Source organism: Dipodomys merriami, unplaced genomic scaffold (assembly GCF_024711535.1).
Source record: "Dipodomys merriami isolate MVZ:Mamm:240054 unplaced genomic scaffold, mDipMer1.0.p SCAF_14, whole genome shotgun sequence".
Classification (NCBI taxonomy): domain Eukaryota; kingdom Metazoa; phylum Chordata; class Mammalia; order Rodentia; family Heteromyidae; genus Dipodomys; species Dipodomys merriami.
The window spans coordinates 19,599,498-19,606,031 of NW_027202715.1; positions in this window are offsets into that span (position 1 = coordinate 19,599,498).

Consider the following 6,534-nt stretch of genomic DNA (forward strand, 5'->3'; position numbering starts at 1 on the left):
TCCTTGGTGATTAGTGAGACTGATTGTTTTAATGCCAGTCCTGGGGCTTGAACTCACCACCTGGGTGCTGTCCCTGAGCTTTTTAGCTCAAGGCTAGCCCTCTACCACTTGAGCCACAGATCTACTTCCAGCTTTTTGGTGTTTACTTGGAGATAAGAGTCTGACAGGCTTTCCTGTCAGGGCTGGCTTCAAACCTTGATTTTCAGATCTCAACCTTCTGGGCAACGAGGATTACAGGTGTGAGCCATGAGTACCCAACTTCTAAGTCTATTTTAATATGTTCTAGTTCTGTAAATTTCCAATGTTTATTCATTGCACATTTTTCAATTAAGTAACTGATTGTTTCAAGGAGCAATGCCAAGGGCTGGCAGACTGAGAAAATGCCATTTGCTTCTCATGGCACAGAGGCCTTTCTAAGCTGAAGAGACTCCACACTGCTTTGGCAGAAAAGGGTCTCAGAAGCACCACCAGCCTGGGTTGGCCTTGTTGGGGCCTGGCCAGGCATTCTGGGAGAGAAACCTAAGAGTACTGCCTGGTAGAACACTGAGTTAGGCCTATGTGACTCACATGTGCTGTGGCTGGGGCCTAGAGCACCTGTCATTTGGAGATGCAGCAGGACAACTGCTTCCAGGAAACCTGGGTGTTGTTGTGTGAGGAGAGTGCTGGGGGAGCCAGCGCTGTATTCTGCTGCTATCACTAAATAACAGAGTTCAGCTAATGTGTAAAGAACTGGAGTTTATTTACCTCAAGGTTCTGGAAGCTGAGAAGTCCTTGAGTATGGAGCTAGCTTCTGCTCACATCTGGCAAGGTCTTTCTGAACCTTAACCTGGCAGAGGAAAGCATATGGTAAGACTCTTCTTGTAAAGCCACTAATGCCATCATGGGGTTCACCCTCATGACCTCATCCAATCCTGATTGCTCCCAAATACTATGACTCCACGTGACTGGGGATTCAGTTTTCAATTCATGAATTCTGGGGAACAAACATTTAAATAGTAACCAGTACCAAGAATGGGAGACTGGAATATATGGAAGTGGAGTCTGAGCTTGCTCCTGAAGCTACAGAGAAATGGAAGACATGTATAGACCTGCTGGCCTGGACCAGGGAAGGTCACAAATCACAGTGTTCTGCCACATGCTGGGTGCTGTGGGACCCCTCCCTTCCCAGCAGGCTTCAGGGTGGAATTTACACCATGTATTAGGGCCCTGACCACTTCCAGATTTCATTGGCTAGTGTCCCCTTCCTACTAGCTTGTTGGAACCATGAGGTGGAAAGGACCATCTTTTCAGCAGATGCCAACATGGGGTCTGGGTGTCTGGTGGGATGCTGAGATGCTACCCAACCACAGTGCTTTGGGCCAGGCCATCTGACTACAGACAGAGTGTGGTTCTTCATCAGACTTCTACCAAAAATCTGGTAGGCCAGGAATTTGGTGAGAAGCCCAGGGAGTCCTCCGGAGGCCTGTCCTCTGTTCCCATACCTGATGACTCCCTTTTCCTGCTTCCTCTCTTTCTGCTCATCATTCAGCTTCCTCTTTCTTGGATCAGCAGTAGCCCTCCTTGCTGTCTCCTAAACCTCAGCTCCCCTAAGTCCTGCCGAAAAAACAAAAGATCCTCAGTCAGCAAAATGCCATTGTCTGTCACCAACACTCTCCCTGTTTTACTCAGGACACTCAGGCTCCAAGTGTGTGCACACATTCCTGCAGCCCATGTTCTCTCCAAACCCTAGATCGCTGCTCTGTTGTCCTCTGCCAGAGCAAATGGCCTGAACAGCTCAGAGTGATTGCTCAATCCCAGTGTGGAAGTCCTGGGGGCTGAAGGCAAGGTAGGGAGGGGCTCACTGTGAATGTGCTGTTAGCCTGTTATGTAGAAGATAGTTACAGTGAATGCCATGAAGGGACCTGCTAATTAAAGTTAACTACAAGCTCGTGCTGGTGGTTCATGCCTGTAATCCTAGATATGTGTGTGACTGAGATCTGAAGATCAAGATACAAAACTAGCTCTGGCAAGAAAGTCCATGAGACTCCTATCTCCAATTAACCAGCTGGAAGTAATTGTGCGGCTCAAGGGGTAGAACACCATCCTTGAGCAGACAAAGCTCAGGGACAGCGCCCAGGCCCTGAACTCAAGCCCCAGAACTGGCACAAACAAAATATAACAAAAGAAAGAGAGAAAGAAGGAGGGAAGGAAGGAAAAGGAGAAGGAAGAAAGGAAAAGGGAAACAAAAAGGGGAAGGAAAGCCAGGCACTGGTGGCTCACGCCTGTAATCCTAGCTACTGAGGAGGCTGAGATCTGAGGATCATGGTTCAAAGCCAGCCTGGGCAGAAAAGTCCATGAGACTCTTATCTCCAATAAATCACTAGAAAACCGGAAGTGGTGCTGTGGCTCAATAGGTAGAGCATTCGCCTTGAACTGAAGAGCGCAGGGACAGCACCCAAGCCCATAGTTTAAGCCCCATGACTGACCAAAAAAGAAAGAAAGAAAGAAAAGGGGAAAGAAGGAAGGAAGGAAGGAAGGAAGAAAGAAGGAAGGAAGGAAGGAAGGAAGGAAGGAAGGAAGGAAAAACAAGTCCGAGATAAAACCTTTTTCCCCTATGTGTTTGTTTTGCCTTATTTGTTTTGTTGAGACAGGGTCTCCTTATATCTTCCAAATTGTTCTTGAACTCAGCCTCTGAAGTAGAAGTACAGGCATGTGCCACCACACCCAGTTTAAGATGAAACTCAGTGGAGCAAAGTAGCTCATGCCTATAATCCCAACTATGAGAGAGATGAAGGTGGTTTGGCTGAAGGCCACAAAGTTAACAAGACTCCATCTCAAAGCAAGGCAGGCTGTGATGACACATATCTGTGGTTTCTACTACATAGGAGACAGAGAGAAAAGTCTCCTAGCCTCATTCCAGGCAGAAAGCATGAGCCCCTATCAGAAAAATCAGACAAAGCAGAGGGGCCGGAGTCATGCCTCAAGCAGTAGAGTGTTTGCCTAGCAAGCTCCCTAAATAAACCTAGTACCTCTTCTCTCAACTGAAATCATCAAAAAATACCTAGCATATTTTTTTCTTGAAAGTAATAAAGCTTCAACTAACCTCTAGGAGTCACAATAAAACTGAATTCCACAGAAATGGAATAACTTTAAATTCATTTTTACTTTCAATGGCAGACTAAAAAATGTATTACTTTATACAACTGAAGAAATTATAGAAAAAAAAAAGAGCAGCTACACATATTCCTCTATCCAAAAAAAAAAAGTAATAGCTACTCAAGAGCTGAGCTCTGAGGATCACGGTTCGAAGCCAGCTCTGGCAGGTAAGTTTTTTTTTTTTTTTCAGCCAAGCCCTGTGCCTTGAACTCTGGGCTTGAGCACTGTCCCTAACCAGCTGTTGCTCAAGGCTAGCACTCTACCACTTGAGCTACGGCACCACTTTCAGCTTTTTCTGTGATTAATTGGAGACAAGTCTCATAGCCTTTCCTTTCAAACTGCAATCCTCAGATCTCAGCCTCCTGAGTAGCTAGGATTACAGGCATGAGCCACCAGTGCCTTGCATGTGAGAAAACAGAAAGTAGAGCTGTGGCTCAAAGTGGTAGAGTGCTAGCTAGTGTAAGCACTTTTTTGAGACAGCTTCCAGGTCCTGAGTTTAAGCCCATGACTGATTTTTTAAAAAGACTAAAATAACTTAAATTCATAAATCAAGAAATAGTCATGTCATTATGTTAAGAGATATGAATACAAATTCCAGAAAAGTAGCTACAAGAATTGAAATCAGTTGCAGCTGGGGGCACTATTTATAGCCTTGTGGTATGATCTTTTTTTATTAACATATACTAGATTTTCAAAAGAGGTTTCATTATGACATTCCCACACATGTAAACAATGGATCTAGATCAACCTCACCCCTCTGAACCTCCCCTTCATCCCATTTTCTCTTCTCAAAGCAATATCAGTGTTTCATTGTTGTATTTTTATACACACAAAGAAATTACCTAGACCATATTCATCCTCATTCTTCATCTTCCTTAGCCCCACCCCTCCCACCCATGCCCCCACCCAAAGCCCATTTCACTTTCCTATCATTCTTCTTTTTGTGTGTGTGTATGTGTATCAATTACACCAAGAGATTTCACCATGCTATTTCAGGTATGGTTTTCAGGCTTTGCTCAGTATAACCCTCTCTGTTGCTTTCTCTTCCTTTCCCCCGCAGGTCCTTTTTGATTAATAGCTTTCATTGGGGCTCCTTATGCTGTATTTATACAGTTGCCCTATTTTTTTATTACAATTTCTTACTCTCCGTCTTTTTCCTTCTTCTTTTCCCCTCATCCTCCTATCTAGTCACATAGGTAGACTCATGTTCTATGTGCATACATATATGATATATATTTATGTTTGTAGGTGTGTGTATATATACATGCTCATGAATGTGTATGTTTTAAGTATTACACATATGGGCAGAATCATACAGTATTTAGCCTCTGTGTGTGTCTATATGTGTGTCTGTGAGAGAGACAGAGACAGAGAAAGAGAGAGTATATGAGCTGGTACTGGGGCTTGAATTCAGGGCCTGGACACTGTCCCTCAGCTTTTCACTCTACCATTTGAATTATAGGTCTACTTTCAGCTTTTTCTAGTTAACTGGAGATAAGAGTTTCACAGGCATAGGGCTGGGAAGATGGCTCAGTGGTAGAGCACTTGCCTTGCATGCCTGAGGCCCTGGGTTCGATTTCTCAGCACCACATAAGCAAAATGAAAAAAGCCGGAAGTGGTGCTGTGGCTCAAGTGGTAGAGCGCTAGCCTTGAGCTGAAGAGCTGAGGGACAGCGCCGAGGCCCAGAGTTCAGGCCCCATGACCGGGCCAAAAAAAAAAGAGTTTCACAGGCTTTCCTGCCTGTGCTGGCTTTGAACCATGATCTTCACATCTCAGCCTCCTGAATAGCTTAGAGTTGCATGAGCCACCAGCATCCAGCTAATAGGCCTTTGAGCTTGGTTTATTTCACTCAACGTGACAGTTTCCAATTACACTATATGACTTATTACTTTGATAAAAAAAAAAATTAAGTGAAAAACTTTAAAGAGTGAAGAGCAAGTACTTCTGGAATTTTGTTTCACCCTGATTCAGCAGAAAGACTAGAGATCTTCAGTTTGAATTTTCCCTCTACCTGCTCATTGTAGACATAGGACTTCAGACATTTTGTTTAGTCATTGAGTCCAAGTTTCTCCTTATTGAATGCCAGTGATGGACGGACAGGCCCCAGCCTGGGGAGACAGACCAATAGCACTTCCCACAGCTTTCCCAGTGCTAACAGGAACTCAGTATGCATGCTCCTGCTCCTCCTACTCTCACCGCCTGGTTAATTGTAGTTTGGGTTTCTTAGAGGTCTTTCCTTCTCATAAAACACAGCCATTTGTGGTGTTCTCCATAGTTTTAAGGTCCCACTGCTTTGAAATTTCAAGATATATATATATATATATATATATATCATACATATAGAGGGAGAGTATTAAAAACAGGAGCCTTAATGTATCAAGAGAAATAAATTGTTTTAAGCATTTAGCCCTGTTAATAGTTAAACTGCAAAAATAAGAATTTAGAGTAAGATTCAACATTGCCAGGAATAAAACTTAGCTTTTGTGATACTTTGCTCCATTTCTCTCTCACAGAAAGAGAGAGAGAGAGAGAGAGAGAGAGAGAGAGAGAGAGAGAGAGAGAGAGAGAGAGAGAGAGAGAGAGAGAGAGGCGGAGGGGGGGCACAGGGAAACATTTGGAAAAGCAATGTGCAGTAAGTGTGACAACACAGTGATCCACAGATTGGCTTTCCAGGAAAGCTGTGCCAGATTATTGGGAGTTGCCCCAAATAAAAGTTATCTCAGACCAGGGAGAGAACCATGATTAATCTTGACTGCAAAGTGGGAACTGCTTTGGATTCCTTAAAAAGTCCTGCAGCCTGGCTCCCATCCCAGACATCCGGATTCCACTGATCGCAGGTGGGGACGCATAGGCATCTGGAAGTCCCCAAGCTCCCAGGGGATTTTAATGTTCAGCAAAGTTCTGGAACCACCGGCCTGTATCACAGGACAAGGGCCTATGGCCCTTGGTAAAATAGGAGGGGAGAGGAAGGATGAAGAGCAGACATGGAGAGAAGTTGGTGAGTTAAGATCAAGGCTGTAGCCTGGACAACAGGAAGCAATAGTGAAGGAGAAGCTGATGGCCATGCCTAGCTTTCAGGCTTTGGTAACTGGGTGGATGTGATCCATTTCTTGATATTCCAAATACAGACAGAAAGGGGGATATGCCTTGGAAGACCAGCTGACTAGAGATGATGCATACTTAGTACAAAGCAGTTGGACTTCATAAACAGCCTTTGCTACCAAAGTCATCTGATGAAGACTCCTTGAAGTCCTCTGGTTGAGGGTATTCAAGCGATGAGGTTGCCCTCTGGTGTCAGCATTTGTGTATTACAGGCATGCCAGCTACAGACCACACACCTCTGCAGAGATGAGGAGGTTGTGCCCACCAAGGAGCAAGGATGGAAGGGAGTATCCTGTT